The sequence below is a fragment of the Petaurus breviceps genome, unplaced genomic scaffold (assembly GCF_028583685.1).
Source record: "Petaurus breviceps papuanus isolate PSGF00001 unplaced genomic scaffold, PetGlider_PUasm1.0 90701, whole genome shotgun sequence".
NCBI lineage: Eukaryota > Metazoa > Chordata > Mammalia > Diprotodontia > Petauridae > Petaurus > Petaurus breviceps.
The window spans coordinates 8,389,249-8,408,195 of record NW_027187316.1 but is presented as its reverse complement, the minus strand read 5'-3'; the positions used below and the strand labels follow the sequence as shown (position 1 = coordinate 8,408,195).

The 18,947-nt window shown below is 42.4% G+C and overlaps 1 long non-coding RNA gene across 2 annotated transcripts in view; it reads left to right on the top strand.

Moving 5' to 3' along the window:
• LOC138144549 (uncharacterized) overlaps window positions 1–7,904 on the top strand; it is a 41,774-nt gene extending 33,870 nt beyond the window's left edge. For both annotated transcript variants that reach the window (XR_011163978.1, XR_011163979.1), the window contains 2 exons: window positions 5,301–5,352; window positions 6,808–7,904. This is a non-coding gene — a long non-coding RNA (uncharacterized lncRNA). The remainder of the gene's footprint in view (window positions 1–5,300; window positions 5,353–6,807) is intronic.
• Window positions 7,905–18,947: the final 11,043 nt, after the last annotated feature.

Sequence of the window (18,947 nt, the reverse complement as noted above, 5' to 3'; positions counted from 1 at the left end):
TGCTTCTCTTGCTTCTTGGATCTGAATGTCAAATTTTCTATTCAACTCTGGTTTTTTCAGCAAGAATGCTTGAAAGTCCTCTGTGCCACTGAATGACCATATTTTCCCCTGAAACATGATACTCAGTTTTGCTGGGTAGGTGACTCTTGGTTTTAATCCCAGCTCCTTTGCCCTCCGGAATATCATATTCCAGGCCCTTTGATCCCTCAGTGTAGAAGCTGCCAGATCCTGAGTTATCCTGATTGTGTTTCCACAATATTCAAATTGTTTCTTCCTGGCTGCTTGTAATATTCTCTCCTTAATCTGGGAATTCCGGAACCTGGCTATAATATTTCTAGGAGTTTTCTTTTTGGGATCTTTTTCAGGAGGTGATTGGTGGATTCTTTCAACCTCCATTTTGCCCTCTGGTTCTAAAACATCAGGGCAGTTTTCTTTGAGAACTTCCTGGAGGATGATTTCTAGGTTCTTACTTTGATCATGGCTTTCAGGTAGTCCAATAATTTTTAAATGATCTCTCCTGGATCTGTTTTCTAGGTCAGTGGTTTTTCCCATGAGATATTTCACATTGCCTTCTATTCTTTCATTTGTTTGGATCTGTTTAATAGCATCTTGATTTCTCATAAAGTCATTAGCTTCCATTTGCTCCAATCTAATTCTGAAGGCATGATTCTCCTCATTGAGCTTTTGAGATTCTTTTTCCATCTGGCAAATTTGGCTTTTTAAGGCATTCTTCTCCTCATTGCCTTTTTGAGTCTCTTTTGCCATTTGAGTTAGTCTATTTTTTAAGGTAGTATTTTCCTCAGAAATGAGGCTGTTGACTCTCATTTCTTAATTTTCTTGCATTGTTCTCATTTCTCTTCCCAATTTTTCCTCCATTTCTCTTATCTGCTTCTTAAGTTCCTCTATGGCCTGTAACCAGCTCGTATTTCCTTTGCAGCTTTTGGTGCAGGAGTTCTGACTTCACTGTCTTCCTCCTGTTGCATACGTTGATCCTTTTTGTCCCCAAAATAGGAGTCTAATGTTGGAATCTTCTGTCTGCTTTGTTTCCTTTGCCTGGTCATGTTGCCCCTCAGTCATTTGACCCCTGGGCTTTTTGCCACAGTAGGTTTCTGCCACCAGACAGGGGAGCTTTCGTCCCAAATGCTGGGGTTTTCTCAGCTGCCGGAGGTATTAGATGGGCGCCCTCTCTGAGGTTTCCACATGCTCTGGCAAGCTGGACACACACCCCAGGACCTCCGCCCTAGACTGCAATCCAGATCCAAGAAGGTTACGATTACCCCTCAGACTGGTGCTTGGTTCCCCTACACTATGCAGGCCAGGAGCTGAAGCTGCCACATGATTTTGGCTGGCTACGCACTCCCACTTACTGGGTCCCAAAGTCCAGACTGCACTGACCTCTCACTTTGTCCTTCGTATCTATGTGTTGACAAATCTGGAAATGGCCACAGGGGCTGCTGATCTGGAGTCCCTCTGGCTGGCGGTTGGTCAGGCCCACCCTGGGGCTAAAGCCTTTCGTGGGGCTGGGCTCGGCTCCCAGAGCCCTGCGCTGGCTGACTCCTGCCGGCCTGCCAGGCTGTCCTCAGCGGGAGGTTAGCTTCTCTGTGTTATTTTGTGGGTTCTGCAGCTCCAAAGTTTGTTTAGAGTCCCCTTTTACATGGATTGGGGAAGGTGGAAGTCGGAGCCCAGCGGAGGTCCTGCTTCTACTGCACCATCTTGACTCCGCCCCCAACTATTACATTTCTGATGTGAGATTTGAATCCAGATCTTCCTGCCTACAAGTCCAGTATATCCTATCACCTTTTCGTGTGTACTGCCTGTACTGCCTTTGAATTAGATCAAAATCTATCTCTGCCTGCTCATCCTGTGGGACTGACTCTATATCATTCAACATGAAAAGGCAGTGGTAGGACTCTTCCTTATGGGCCCCCACCCTTAATTATAAAGCCCATCTTCCAACAAATGCCTGTTGTGCCATGGGCAGGAGGTGATCTAGGAGGCAGGAGCATAGTAGGACAAATGGTCTCAGTGGTGCAGCTGCCGTGGGTAGCAATTAGTTTAGGTTAAAATGGCCTGAAGGGCTGACGCCAGGCTTGGGAAAGATGGAGGAAGAGAGGGGTCAATGTTGTATGAGGAGGATAAGTGTGGTTATGTTGGAGATGAGCATCAAGACAGTGAGATGTGGCCTGGCTATTGGTTGATCATATGGCTTTTTGGGGCCAGTCTATGGCTAGGGGAACCCCTCACTTTGGGCTCCACAGGTATAGGCTACTAGGGAGACAAGGGATTGAAATCAACTCCACCAATATCTTTTGAGCATCTGCTACATGCTTGGCACACTGTTGGATACCCCTATGGGGTCAGGCAGCTTAGCTCTGTGACTTCCAATACAAATTGAACTTGTAAATCTTGACCAACTGGGTCTTAAAAATGTGCATTCTAGGTCATAGGAGAGGTGCCAAGGTAAGAGAATGTGGATGGTGCGAAGTGAGCCATTCCTGTTGCTCAAAGGGATCAGAAGTATCTTTTTGATACTTCTGGAAAAAGCAAACAAACAACTTACTGATTTTTTTTACATCACTATCACTATCAAGATTTCCCTTATCCCCACATAACTCTTCCTTGTAACAAAAGAGTTAAGCAAAATAAACTAATACATTGACTAACAATGTATGCTTCATTCCCCACCTGTAGTTCTCTACTTCTTTGCCAAGAAGTGGGATGATCACCTTGATCCTATTAAATCAAGATGGAGAGAGCAGTATTTCCCAAAAAAAGGGTATTTCTCAAGATTTCTGTTTGATCTTCTCCTCCCTCTTTATACTTTGTCCCTTAGTTACCTGTTGCCAAAACTTTAGCTATTACCATTATGCAAACCACTCCTAAATCCATATCAACAGCCCTGCATTGATCAGAGTTCAGACATTTCTCAGTATGACTTTTCTTTACCTTATTGTTGTTATGATGTAGATTGGCTTTCTGATTTTGTTTATTTCACTCTGCATAAATACATAAAATTCTTCTCAAGTTTCTCCAAGTTCTTCACATTTGTCACTACATTTATATAATGATAATTTGTAATCGTTTCCCTAATCAGTGAACACCTTTTCAGTTCTTTGCTGCTACAAGAAATGCTGGTTCAAATATTTTTGCAAATATTTTTGTCTTTGACCTTCTGGGGACATAGGCCCAGTAGTTAGATAGTCCCTTCTTAAGGGATACTCTCTCCTCCCCTGGCTTCAAAGATATTACTCTTTCTTGGTTCTCCTTCTCTCTTTCTAACAGCTTCCTTGTCTCCTTCAATGATTCCTCATCTTTGTTCTGATCCCTTAACATGGATATTCATCAAGGGTTTGTTCTTGTCCTTCTTTTCTTCTCTCTTTCTACTCTCTTGGTGAAACATGAAACGTGAGATGTGCAAATTTAGAAACATCTCCACTCCAAATGGACTATTTGTGTCTGATTTGTGGAAGAGCCTTCCAAGCTCGTATTGGTCTGATCAGCCAGTTGGATGTGATGTACCTCGATCTCAGCATTGTGATGTCATTTTGGTCCTCTTCAAGAATGAAGGACAACAACCAACCAATACTGTCTTGATGACTGAGTCTTCAACTACCAGCACTGTACAAATGACTCCTCAATCTGTATCTTTAAGTCCTGACATATTGAGAGTTCTAGACCCCCTCTCCAACTTCACTATCATTCCTCAGCTGTTTTCTCTCCCTCTGTTCTAATGTTTCCTTTCTTCCATTGGTGAGTTCTTCTTAGTACCTCCATTTTGAAGAAGGGCTTCACTCTTAAGATTTAGCCACCACGTCTCTTTGCTGGTTCCTTCCTTTGCTCCCAGAGCATTTTTCAGCTCCCTTCTATGGGTTACCTTCCTTCATTGGACTGAAAATTAATTGAAGGCAGAGACTTTCTTTTGCTTACTTTTGCATCCTTAACATAGTGCCTGGTACATAGTAAGTACTTCATAAATGCTTGTTGACTGCCATTCCAATTGCCTATAAGATTTTTCCTACAAGATAACCCCATCACCTCAAATTCAGCATGTCAGAAACTAAAGCTTGTTATCTTTTCCCCAAATCTGCTCTTCCTTCTGATTCCACTCCATCTGTCTGTTGACACCACCATTCACTTTCTTCCATGTTTTTAACCTCGAGGTTATCTTTGATTCTTCTCTCTCTCTTATTTGTCATATCCAATCAGCTACTGAGTTAATTCAATTCCACATTCACAACATCTCTTGAATGTGTCTCCTACTCTTGTAGCCCTAATTCAGGCCCTCATTACCATCTGCCTGGACTATTACAACCATTTTCTTTTTCTTATTTTTTTCACCAATCAACATGCATTTATTTAACATCTGCTATATGGGAGGAGCTGGGGATTCAAATGCAAAGAACATAACAGTCCTTATTCTCAAGGAGCTTCAATCCTAATGATGATAGTGCATATTTCCCACTCTGGGGTCACGTCTTATAGAAGCAAGACATCAGTGCAATAAACAGTAAATCTGAGACAAATCACAGGGATTGGGGATCTACATGGGTTCTAGATCAACCAAATTAGGCAAGAATAAATAGGACAATAGACAAATGTTGGAGAGAACATAAGAAAAACGAGACATTAATGCACTGTTGGTAAAGTTGTGAACTATTCAACCATTCTGTATAGTAATTTGGGACTATGCTCAACGGGCTATAAAACCATGCCTACCCTTTGATATAGCAACTACTAGGTCTGTATTCCAAAAGAGATTTTTAAATTTTTAAAAAATTTTTTCAGATGAAGATCAAAGATCCCAGACTTTTACTTATCCAGGTGCTATGCAAAAAGTTAAGTAACAGAGAAATAATCATTGCTTGTTGTATTAAAGTTGTGAAATGCTTCGTGAAAGAGAGCTTGGTTTATTCCTCTGACAAGAAAAATATTTGATTTAATACCACTAAGCATAGAACTTGGTTTCACAGAATTCTAATGTACTTCTCTCAGAAAGGCAGCTTGCTTTAATAGATGAAGAACTAGCCTTAGAGTCAAGAAGACCAAGGTTGGAGTCTTCCCTCCCTTTCCTGTTGGCTGTGAGATCCTGGGCAAGTTATTTAACCCTTCAGTGCCCTAGGCAACTCTTTAAGACTAGAAGTTGCAGAACAGTTGCCAGTCTGTATTGATAGAGGGAGATTTCATGATGGGAAGTCCCTACACTTATGAAAAAATAGGTCCTGACCAAAGTAAAAATGAGTACTTTTCATGTAATAATGTGCATTATAATTATCTGTGTTTGTGTTTTATCTTTTTTCTAGACAGCATCCTGAGGTGGGGACAATGTCTTTTATCCCTCTCAAACCTGACAAGGTACTTTATATACTATATACAATAAATGTTTGTTGAATGAATTGAATGACATATGTGACAGGAGCATTTTTGAATCTGTTTATTGCTTACATTTTGTTGTCTGGACATCTGTGTTGTTTCTCCTTTCTGGAAAAATAGAAATCCCGTGGGGCAGATGCCTCACTATTTTTTTGTGTGTGTGAATTCCCCAACTCCTCCCTGCCTTTCCATGTGGAGTGCTGCACATTCTAGGGAAATGAGCACTGCCCTGAGAATTGTAAGGCCTGCATTTGGGTCCTGGTTCTTTCACTAGTTCATTTTGTGGCAGAGAACAAGTCATTTAACCTCTATGGGTCTCAGTTTCCTCCTTTGTAAAATAAGGGGGTTGAATTAAATGGCCTTTGAGATCCTTTCTAGTTGCAACATTCCATGGACCTGTGAAATGAGGCCTTCATTGCTGATTAGGGAGAAGTGGATTTTCTCTGAATGCTTCAAAGAAAAATCCATTTATTATGAAAAGTTCTGTCTTTGAGTATGACCTCCAGGGCACACTTTAAAGGAAATAGGGAAACGGCTTATGTAGTACGTTGTAAAAGCACATCATAAAGCTCTTCCTGTAGGAACATATCTCTTTTAGGGACCTACCATGCTGCAGTCATCTTGACATGCTCTAAAATGATAGTCCCTGATCTCAGTTGGATAAAGGTAGGGGTAGTGTCTCCAGAAAACTGTAGGAGGGTGGGGGGAAGTGTCTTATTTAGCTTTCATCCACTAGCATTGAGAGGTTTACCATATTAGGTAGTTACAACCTTGAAAGACACAAAAAGACCAATCTTGAAGAGAGAGATACAGTAAAGGAAATTTCCCCTTTAAAAATTCTTTTTTATTTCATACTTAACAAACACTAAAGAAAATCAACATTTCAATATACAAATAGAATAGAAAAGGATTGTACATAAAACCTCAACTATTTATTATCTATAACTTGTTTTTCCTTTAAAATATATAAGTTCAACATATAACTTTAAAAGCTATCCTGCTTGCCTGTGTATATTTCTTATTTTACTTCTTTTCTGAGCATTTAAAAAATGCTTCAGTGACTTTCTTTTCTTACTTTTTCTTTTTATTTTTTTGCAGATGTACAACTAGCCCCCTTCCCCTTCACACCCCCTTCCATTAAAGAAAAAGCAAACCTTTGCAACATGTATGCATAATCTAGCATAACATATTCACATATTGGCTGTGTCTGAAAATGTATATCTTATTCTACACCTTGAGTCCATCACTCCTCCCTCAGGGTGTGGGTGGTGTGCCTCATCATCAGTTCTTGCACTGAACACAGTTTAGTAAGGCCTGTTTCAAAGAGAGTGGAGATGGGCGTCAGTGATGAAGTCTAGGGGTAAAGGGTCACATGGGCTGTCTTCAGGGGGAAAACAACTTTGTCTAACTTCACGGTTTTGTTTTGTTTTTCCACAGTTCAGCCCTGATGACTCCTTGTCACCAATTCTGAAATGCAGCTGTCCTTCAAAGCCCTGCTTGTGGATTATCAATTCTACCTATTCCTTGTGGCAAACCTTTCATCCTAGGTCAATTTCCTCCTGCTTGCTCCGCAGTATGGTTAAGCTGCCTTTTCCCAATAACTATCATGGGACACATGCTTGGGAAATGCCCACGTACTATCCCTTTAGCCTAAGCCAAATATCTCCCATAGTCTGCCTTAAGAGTTCTCCACTTGGATATCCAGATAATCAGCTCAACCACTTCTCCAAAACTGAATGAAATCCTTTTCTTCCCTGCCTCCCTTCCCCCAATTTCAATTAATATATCTCCATTTTTTCAATACTCAGCCTTAAAACTCCAGAGTTGTCTTTGACTCATCTCTTTCCTTTATCCCTTCTATCCTGTCACTAAATCTTGAAGATGACTCCTTTTGAAATATGTCTTGCATCTGTCTCTGTACCTTGGTTCATCCTTCTGTCAGTCTACAACAGAGTTCTTGCAGTAGGCACTCATTACTTACTTGTTTGTTGATTGAAATATGTATACACACACACATACACATATATATATACATACACACACATACACAAATAGAACACTGACTTTGAAGTCAGGAGGTCTTGATTTCAAATCTGACCTCAGATACTTATTAGCTGTGATATACTGGGCAACTCACTTAACCCCAATTGCCTATATCTATATAATCTATATCTATATCCATATCTACATATATCTATATATGTCTATATCTATGTCTATACCTATATACACACATATATCTCTATCTATATATGATATATCTAAATATACACACATATATCCTGTGGATGCCTTAGCTCCTTCAGGATTCCAAGCAGGACCTTGTATGTGGTGTTGGAAAGTGACTAATGGTTCTAATTTAGGTGATTTACTTTGGACACAAGTGGGGAAGTATTGCAGCCATTTATACTTGTGGATGATGATTTGTTTTTGTGGTTCAGTCTTTTTAGTAGTGTCTGACTCTTCACAACCCCATTTAGGGTTTTCTTGGCAAAGATACTGGAGCAGTTTGTCATTTCCTTCTGCATATCATTTTATAGATGAGGAAACTGAGGCAAATAGGGTGAAGTGACTTGCCCAGGGACACATACTTGGTAAGTGTCTGAGGCCATATTTGAAGGGGGGAGGGCAAGGCAATTGGGGTGAAGTGACTTGCCCAAGTCACACAGCTAGTTAAATGTCAAGTGTCTGAGGCCTTATTTGAACTCAGGTCCTCCTGACTTCAGGAATGGCACTCTAACTGTACCACTTAGCTGCCCATGGGTCTTCTGATTTCAGAGCAAGTTCTTTTTCAGCTGTACCATGAATGGTACTAATTTACCCATTGCCATTCTCTTAAAAAAAACAAATGTTATCTGTTTATTTTTATTATATAGGAATAATTTTTAAAAATAGATTTGCATGTTTGTAATGTTTGTACTTTCATGTACTTGATATGTCTCAACTTATACTGGTTTTGTATGTTTGGGGTTTTTTTAGGGGGACCAGACCTGTGATTTCATCATCATTTAGGGAATTCTTGGTTAGGAATTCCTCCTACCACTGGATATCATCTACTATTTTGCAACTTAAAAGTTTTGGGAGTTTGCTGTGATACTGAGAGGATAATCAACATAGGGACAACACAGCCAGAATGTGACAGAGACAGGATTTGAACCCAGGTCAACTTTCTATCCTCTGTTTCTCTATGTCCTTGTTATTGAGTTAATAATTTCCCCAGTAGTCCTTGTGCCTCACAGTTCTGAATTAATCTCTCAAACAAAACTACATGGTTATTTTGGGGGCTTAGCTTCCAAAGAGATATTAAAAAAAAGCAGGTATTAAATACTCTCTATGTGCCAGATATTGTGCTAGGTGCAGCCAAGACAATCCCCACTACCAAGGTGCTCATATTCTGACAGTGGAAGACAGTATGTATAGGGGAGTGTTTTAGATGGGAAGTCAGAGGGAATTATGGCTGGAATTAAGGTCAAAAGATTAACATGTCCTTTCCATGTGTGTTGCATATGCTCAGTATCTCAGAATCAGGCTGCTAAGTCACCCTCAGGTTCTAGGAGTACCCCTGAGAGGTTTGGGATATCTCTTCTCTAATGTTATTGGCTTGTATTCCTCTCACAGCTACCATAACAATGCCCCAGGTCCATTTAACCTAGGGGTGGGGAATCTGCAACCTTGAGGCCACATGTGGCCCTCTAGGTCCTCAAGTGTGGCCTTTTGACTGAACCCAAACTCCACAGAACAAATCCCCTTAATAAAAGGATTTGTTTTGTAAAACTTGGACTCAGTCAAAAGGCCACATGTGGCCTCAAGGTTGCAGGTTCTTCATCAGATTTCACCAATTACTGATTTTTTTTTGAGGTAATGGGGTTAAGTGACTTGCCCAGGGTCACACAGCTAGTAGGTATCTGAAGCTGGATTTGAACTCAGATCCTCCTGACTTCAGAGCCAATACTCTATCCACTTTGTTACCTAGCTGCCTCTACCAATTAGCTTTTACAAAGGGATATTCATTTCAAAGACATAGCAAAAAGGACAATCTCCCACAGCTCAAGGACATACTGGTCCCTATACCACCTCAGCCTCTTGAGAGATTAGTTTCAGACTTAATATAGTTTCTACACAGCATTGGTCCCACTAAGTTCATGTCTAGATGTGGTATGACTATTGGATTAGTCCTAGCTACTACTAGGTTCTCTGAAGGCAATCATCAGAGTAAGTGCTGAGCTGACTAAAAACCCCAGTATTGATGACTCTTGGACAGTTGACTCTTCTGACCTTTCAAACTCATAAGGTTACAGCCTTCAGATTAATCTCCTTCACCAAAAACAAAAGAACAGACACGAAGGCAGATAAAGAACCAAGGTCTGTAGTCATAGACCACATGTTGGAGAAGAGGCATTATTTCTTACATGATGCTGTCAGTGAAGAAATCCAACTGAGAGGGTGGTTCAACCAACAAGGGCCAAGTCCATATGACTAAGGCCTTTTGATAAGGCCACTGGTCCTGGCTCCACAGTCACTCAGAGGCTGCCATTCACCACATGTTTAGCGGACTGGAACAAGTTATAGAGTGTTTATTCGTGTTCCAAAGTCTCTCCAAGGTACTGCCATTGCAATGATCTGTATGCAGTCATACCCATTGCTGTCCTCTGCAGGCCTGCCAGTTCCTTGATACACAAGAATGGAAGCATTGATAGATTACTCTACTTAGAGCTAGAGTTTAAAAGGGTGAGGTTTGTGGGATGTTTCATTCCCTATGAGACGGAGACCCCCCTAGAAGGAAGTGACTAAGTTACTTCACTACACAGAAAGCTCCCAGAGAACAGGGACTTTATCTCTAGCCAAACTAGAAGCTCCCTGAGGGCAAGGACTTCCTTATATATCAGACTGGCAATTCCCTGAGGGTAGGAGAAGATATTCTTTTAAATTTCTCCACAGGCTCACAGGGCTGAAATGTATAGTGGATGTTGAATGAACAGTACTTACCGACTGTGATGTAACAAATGCCTCTAAAATAAAATCTTGAGTTTTGTGCAGCTAGAAAACTGTCTTTTCTTTTTTTTTAATTTTTTTTTTATTTAAGCAATCGGGGTTAAGTAACTTGCTTAAGGTTACACGGCCAGTTATTATTTCTGGGTGTGGTGCTGAGTATCTGAGCCCAGATTTGATCCAGGTCATCCTGACACTGGAGCCGGTGCTCTTACTTGCTGAGCCACCTGGCTACCCCTAAGCAATTGGGGTTAAGTAACTTGCTCAAGGTTACACGGCCAGGTGTTTCTGGGTGGGTGCTAAGTGTCTGAGCCCGGGATTTGATCTCCAGGTCTTCTCAACACTGGAGCCGGTGCTCTTACTCGCTGTGCTACCTGGCCGCCCCGAAAACTGTCTTTTCTTGGTAGATATTGTAGCATTCAAGCCTGCTGTAAAGGAATTCTCCATTTGATGAAAATAGGTTTGTATGGGTGTACAATATTTACAGCCCCCAGGATCATGATAAAGACCATGACTATAAATATTACATGATGTTCCATTGCAAAACATAACAAACTCTCCATATAGAGGACAGAACTGAAACATTTAGACACAAGAAAACCGAATCCCCAAACCAGTAAGCTGATTCCATCATAATAGTAAAGAAATTAACAAGCTGTAACAACACAGAGAGCCATGCCATTCTTTAGCCTTCCCACAAATCAATACAAGCTCAATATTTACTCACAAACCCCTCTATCTCCTTACCTGAGCATCCTCTCTCTCCCACCATCTTACTAGCTCTGACTACCAGCTTCCTATGGGCTCTGCTTCCCTTCAGCTAACTCCTCCCACCACATGCTCCATGTGACCACATTTAGCCTATCAGGGGGCAGAGTTTATCTTCACAGCAGGGAAGCTTCCTGTGGGCTCTGCTGTACCCTTTAGCAAATTCCCTCCATCACAGGCTCCATGTGATTATATTCAGCCTATTACATGCCCTTTTAGACTACTCCCTTAACTTGCACTTGCAAATTGGGCCCCCAGAAGGGTGGTTCTATGGGCTAACCCTGTGTGTGATTCCTCCTAATAGTAAATAGTTTAGGAGCCCCCACTAGTGGACTTCTCATTAACAATCAGCCAGTAGATCCAATTAACTCTTAGCAAAGGCATTTACCAAGAAGGCATAGTAAGAACAATAGGTACAAAACATTCTTCTCCCCAAAACACCTGAAATGTGCTCTGTGATAAATATACACAGTATCCATGGGGAAAATGGACTCAGATTTAGAATAGCAAGGCACACATGTAGGCCATACCTGGTAGCAAAGGCAGCTCACAAACTCCTGGTACTTATGGGTGGACCTGAATGTCCTTTCTTTCTTCGTAGAGTACTCACATTGGATACTCAGGACTGACTTCTTTCCTCATCTTAACTCTTAATTGCTGGGGATCATATTCCTCGAACTGCTTTCTGTGTCTGTCTTCTTGTGTAGCTTTGCTTCCCACTAGATGCACTATTTCTGGCCTAGTAGTAGCTCTAATGATATGGTCAGTTTTTTGGGTGGAGTGGGGTGGGGATGGGAAAGAAAATACACTCACTTTTCTAATTGCCTTCAGCTCTGAAACTAGTGCAGGGCCATTTAAAGTCATCCTCCCTTTTTCTCCTTCCCCCTTTCCCCCCCTTCCCCCACTACCCCCTCGCCCCCAACCAACCTGCTTAGCCAATCTTTTATTGACCCAATTAGAGAAGTATTGGCACTGGTAAAGGGATCAAGGCATAGATTCATTTCTGTAGTCAATTGAACATTTCATTAACACCTTATAATCATATTCTGGGCCTTTTGTGACTACATTGGCTGAGAGGGGGAGAACTCTTTCCTGTACAAATATAAAGACAATAAAAAATAAGCACAAAATAGTAAAATAGAAGGTAGTTAGGGAGAAATAACCTAGCAGTTGGATCAGGAAAAATCTCAGTTACAACCTAATGCTTGAGCTGTCTTGAAGGATACTATGAAGCGCAGATCTAATCCACTCATTTTATAAATGAGGAAAGTGAGGCCAGGGAGGTTAGTGACCTGCCAAATAGGAAGCATCAGAGGAAGAATCTGAAGGTAGGTCCTCCAGAGGATAGATGGAAAGGAATGGGTTCATATAGCCTGGAGAAAAGGAGTTTTAGAAGGAGCATGGTAACTCTCTTCAAGTACATCAAGGATTGTCATGTGGAAGAGGGCCTAACTTGAGGAGAGAGTAAAAAGAACACAAGATTTAGAATCTGGGAATTTGTTGTTATGTCATTTTCAGTTGTGTCCTGCTCTTTGTGACCACATTTGGGCTTTTCTTGGCAAAGATACTGGAGTGGTTTGCCATTTCCTGCTCCAGCTCATTTTACAGGTGAGGAAACTGAACAAAATGGGGTTAAGTGACTTGCCCAGGGTCACTAACTCAGGTCTTCTGACTCCAGGTCCATCGTTCTATCTATTGAGCCATTTAGCTGCCACTTACTACTCTGTTCCTACTACTTTACTGACTTTGAGCAAACCCAAAAGAAAATTATCTCCAGTAGGATGTAATCTCCTTGAGGGTAGGGAATGTCTTGCATCTCTAGCTTTTTTCACATACAATTTACAACGTGAGGTGTACAAGTTTAGAGACATTTCTACTCCAAGTGTTCATATGGATTATTTGTGCCTGACTTGTGGTAGAGCCTTCTGAGCTTGTATTGGCCTGATCAGCCACAGTCAGACATACTGTCCCTTGACCCCGACATAGTGATATCATTGTGGTCCTTTTTGAGCACAAGGGACAACAACCATAGATTTAGGGCTGTAAGGAAATCAGAGGCCATTTAGTCTAGCCATAGTAGGCACTCAGTAAGTACTTGTTGAATTAAAGTCACATTTACCTCTCTGGCTCTAATGTTTTTATCTGTAAAATGAGTTTTTCTAGATGAACTCAGCAATCTGTTCCGGCCTGAAATTCCATGACCTTATGATTTTTTTCACCTGGGCCCTAGAGGGTAGGACTAGGAGTAATGGTAGACTTTGCAGAGAAGTAGGTTTTAGGTCCAAGTAAGGAAAACCTTCCTTATGATTAGAGCTGTCTGAAAATGAAATAGGCTACCTTAGCAGGTAATGAATTGTGCTTTTCTGGAAATTTTCAATGAGAATTGACCTTTTGTTGGTGTGTGATGCTTTAGAGGGGTTAAGAAATCAGAGCAGAGCAGTGGAAAGAAGAATGGATTTGGAATTAGGCAATCTGGGTTTGAATTCCTCCTCTGCTGATTATTACCTGTTCATCTTTGCTCAAGTCATTTAACCTCCCTGGGCCTCAGTTTCCTCATCTATAAAACTGGGAGTCTAGACTGGATGATCCTCTGAGGTCCCTTAGCTCTGTAGTATATAGGATGTTAGAAGACCCGAGTTTGAATTCTGCCCTAGACATTAGCTGTATGACATTAGAAAAATCACTTAACCTCTCTGTGCCTCAGTTTCCTCATTTGTAAAATGAAGGGGTTGAAATTGTGGTCTCTAAGGTCCCTTCTGGTTCCAAATCAATGATCACTTTATCCTATGGTCTGATTCCCACCATCTACTAACCTTCAGTATCTCATGATTTTATGGTTTGCTATTATAGAGCCCATCTACACAAGTCTACCTACTGCAGGACCCCCTTCCCCTAACCCACTCCTCTCTTCCACTTTCTGACCCAGAAAGTTTCCAAAAAAGGCATTGGGTTGGGGACCAGGCAGTTTTTTTCTCCCTTATTACTTAGGCAAGGGATTTCTGACCTAAATTTTCAGGCAGCAGCTGTTCTGCCTGGAGGCAGGGGGAGAGACTAGATGACCCTTTGAAGCTCTGGTCCAGCTGGATCATTCTCTGTTTCTCTACTCCCTTGCCTATATAATCACTCTGCACAGCTTCTCCCTGCTCTGCCTCCCCATTCTCCCCCCACCCCCCCACACTGATGTATCGGATTAAGGTTTACAAAATGCTTTCCTTATGACAACCCCACAAGGCAGCTTCAATAAACAGAAAAGCATTGTTAAGCATTTACTCTGTACAAAGAGCTGTGCTGAGTGCTCAGGATATAAATAGAAAAGTAAGACAACCCTTGCTCTCAAGAAGCTCACATTCTAACTGGGGGGAACTACACATTTAGGAGGGTGCATCTGTGCAGGGTGGAAGGCAAGATTTAGAAGTCCTAAGTGTGCCTCTAAGGGCGGTATGACGAGGGCCAGGAGGCCTCAGAACTCATGGCATGTCTGATGGCAGTGCTTGGGGCTTCGGCAAACATAACCCGCATTTTACAGACTGAGGCTCAGGCCAAATGATTTTTTTTCATAGAAACACGGGTTATTACTTCCTCCTCCTTCCTGACTTGCCTCCTCTATTATTTAAACCTTAGTAACCCTCTAGGCTGGGGGGAGGGGGAGGGGGTAAGAGGCTTTGGCTTTCTTGGATTCTGGTTGCTGTTATGCTTATTCATAAGGAAAGCTTTAATTTAACCCTTTACCCTCTCTTCCTTTTCCTTTTCATGGTTGGATTGGGGGATGGGTGGGGGGGGGGCTCATCACTCTTTCCTAGGTTCCTCAGAGAGAGGTAGGGTGAGGGGGGTGGAGTACAGTCTGCCTCTCTTCCCACCCATCCTGCTTGTTAGTCGCCTATAGCTCTTAGGGCTTTTCCCAGAAGTTGGCTATTGTGGCACAGCTGGACACAGCTGAGGAGGGAAGGGAGGAAAGGGGAAGCTAACACCTTCCAGATGTACAGCAGCATAAGAGGCCCTAGGAGCCTCTGGATCTGCTGTGGCCCAGAGGCCATCTGTGGCCTGGCCGAGATTTCTAGGCTTGAGAAGTGCCAACCCAGCTCATGTAAATCTTTATGGGCAAACAGTATGCAAATCTGCAAGATGAGGGGGTAGAGGGAAAATCTTCTGTCCTGTACCTGGAGAGAGCTCTAGGGAAATCTTATTCATTTAGGAAACATTTATTCATTCAACAAGCATGTTGAATATACCCAGTCAGTGGTATCGCTTTCTGGGAGGTATACCCTGACTAAGGCTCATTCTACTTTTCCATGTTTTCCTGCCCACAATGAGAAAGGAAAATAAAATTTTAGAGGAGAAGAGAAGGAAGCACAGCATCCCTCCTCCATCCCCCACCCCCATCCCCCAAATAAAGAGTTGCTGGATTCAGGCAGACTGAATCAGATCTCCTAGAGAATTTTTCTAGGTTGGGGCAGCTCAACTGTGAGATTCCCCTCCCCACCCATAACACAGAAACACAAATTGTAAAGGCAGTACTAAAGAGGGGGGAGGGGACAAAGGGAAGTGATTGTCTGGGATTGTGTGCAGAGAAGAGCAAAAGAAATTCTGGGATCTGGAGGATCCTGGGAAATGCCAAAATATGACAGTCTTGGGCTCCTTCTCTGAGGTCACACCTGTAGCTCACACTCACTGGTTATCTGCAGGGCTTCTCAGAAGAATAGGTTTCTGAGTCTCTTTGTGTGTCTTCCCTCTTTGGTTTGCAGTTTGCTTCTCTCTCTCTCTTTTCAGTGTCTGTCATATCTGCCTCTGTCTGTCTCCATTCTCCTCTCTTCTTTTTCTCTTCTACCATGTGTCATTCTTGGCTGGTAGGGTCAGGGAGAGGAAGGGAGGGCTGGGATAGTGGGGGGATCATGTTTGGTCACTAGAATTCCCCTTTGAGTGATGGGAGGGGGCAGAGGAATAGGGAGGAGAGGGAGAAAGGGTCAAGGGTAAGCAGAGAGGGGGTTTGGGAGAAGGAGGCTCTGTCACTGGCCCAGCTCCCAGGAGCTCTGGGGTATAAGGAGGGAGCTGCCTAGCCCTGTGTGTTCCCTCCCACCACCTCAGCTCCTTGGCTGCTGAGCCTGCCAGCTGGGCTTCAGCCAGATCAAATAGCTGCCAGGGGGAGAGGAAGAAGCATTTCCGAGCAGGAGGCTCCAGTGGGCTCCAGATCTAATCCAGAATCCCCCCTCCCCACCCTCCAGTGAACAAAATAAAAACTAAGCATACTAGAGCTGAGGGGACCCCAAGGAATAGAACAACTGTGTTGAATCAAGGAAAGCTTCTTGGAGGAGAAATGTGAGGAGCATGTTTGGAAAGAAATGGAGAAGGATAGGGCTTGAGGGACCCCTTGATGGGGGGAGAGGAGGTCACCTAGACTTGGGAGATGACCTGCACAGAGACTGGTAAGGAAAGAGGGAAGGGATGGCAGAAAAGGCATGGTTTTGATGGGGGCATCATTGTTGGAATAAACTGGTGGATTGGTCAGGAGGGAGAGAATGAAGGACTTGGCTGTGATCCCGAGAGGTGAGAGTGTACCATTTTAGGTCTTAGTTTGTAAGGAGGGGAAGTGACAGGGGAAAGGCTCAAAAGATTATAGAATTAAAGTTGGAAGGGACTTCAGAAGCCATCTTATCCCAATCCTTTCATTTTACAGTGGAGGAAAATGAGACCCAGAGAAATGATTTTCTTAGGGTCACTGAAGCAATGTGCTGAAGAAAGACACTCCTCTTGTGAGCTGGGGAGACAGGCATAGAGGCCTACGTTGGTTGTCAGAGTGGGGTACTAGGCATGAGGACTATTAACTAAATTCTCTTGTTTGAGTACAGTGGGAACTTTCTGCCAGAGCCCAGAGCCCCAATGTTCCTTCTGTGGCTGTGGTTTTAGAAAGAATGATTTTGCTCTGCTATTCATGTCCCTGTAGGTCCTGGGCATTAGATAGAGAAAGTGGTTAAGAGGGAGTAGATTTCTTCTTGTTGGTCTGAAGGTACTCCCTCCTCTAGCCCTTTCTCATGCCCCATATGGCTCTTTTCCATTGTCAGAGAAGCATCACAACCACCATTAAAGAGAGTACAATGATTTGGTTGTTGAGGGGTGGGTGGGTGAGGTAATAAGACAAAGGTTACCAGCTCCATAGTACAGCATTTTGGTTGGGGGTGGTAATGGTGGTGGTGGCAGTGGTGATGGAGCAGGACAAAGGTCACCAGCTGCACTAGTTCCACCTGGCCCTTTTAAATCTTGCTCCTGACTTGATTTGCATGGATTAGGGGCATGATTGGCAAAGAAAGAAATCTTACCATAGCTCCACTCAGATCATTTTTGGTTTTGCTAAATGGTGTGCCTAGTTGACCAACTGATTTACTAGGATGATTTGAAGGCATCCAGTTTTCCACTTCAGCTGTTTGAAAGGAATAAAAAGGAGTTTTCAGATCACAACTCAGATAATAGCAAGCTCCAAAGGAAGAGAGATGGTTTTATTTTTTGTATTGTATCCCTATCACCAAGTACCAAGTATCACCATTGTAGTTGCTAAATAAATTGTTGATTGATTGAATCCAAGCATGGGGGAGGAAATCAGTTAAAAGAACAGACAAGTTCCTAAGGGTTTCTCTAGTTATTTGTGTAGGTACTATTGGCTAGGGTCTAAATCACAAAAGAGCTGAAATAACCTATGGGGCTATGAGCTAAAAGAGCTGAGTATAGCTGTCACACTTTGGGAGAAGAGTTTGAATTATAGCTGAAGTCCTGAAGATGGCAGCAGAGAGCATATCAAGAGAGAACCCCAATTTCACGGAGAGAAGTCAGCAGAGGGTGGAGTCTTAGCAGAGACAACAGCTTGCAGTTTATTGACATCATCAGGACCCATTGTTGGTTCTATAGGAGAGCAAGCAGCAAGACCAGAGGGAGGGAAGGGCTCTAGCTGAGACGCTACCTCAGAACTCACATTATCATTTTTACCACCATTATTGTTCACATCACCACTATTAACAGCATAATTAAGTTGATCATTAGCACCATCACTCCCAGTAAATCATTTCCATTCTAGATCTTAAAGGAGAGAAATTCAGCCTCATTTTACTTGATTCTAACTCTGCAGGGTTTGTTGACAATATACAAACCCTGGTGTTTGTATATTAGATGGTATACACAAAAGGGATATAAATTAGATGGTTTGTATATATAGATGGTACACACAACAGGGATATAAAGATATATTCTCCAATTAGCTTTTCTGGTCAGTAGCTCATCATAACACAAGTACAGTAGGAGGTGACATGCTTAGAATTTATTTCATGTAGAAAATATCTAAATTTAAACAAGTTTTGAGAAACATTCTCATTCCTGGGAGGAAAAGAAACATAGACAATAGGTCTAGGAAAACCTATATCTGTCTAAAATTTTAGGCTAGGTCTAAATAGAAGCAGTAACTAGGAGTAACATTGTTTTATACTCAGGAAAGCCAAGGGAGGTGGAGCTTTTTTCAAATGCACCAACAGACCCCCAGGCACCTTTTGATCACCACCAGTCATGAGTAAACTATATAAGGAAGAACACAGGGATTGGTAGAATTCTTCTGGTGTCATGGGGGATGGAGTGGGAGCTACCCTTGTCTATCAGTAGTTTCCACCTCTCCTATTTGGGAGGGGGCTAGAGGGTATCATTTGTCATCACCACCTGAATCATCTCTCTTCATAGGGTAGTAGGTTGTTTTTTGCATAGTACCAGGCCTTATACAGATGTAAAGCTTAGGGGCAGAGCGTGTGTGTGTGTGTGTGTGTGTGTGTGTGTGTGTGTGTGTGTGTGTG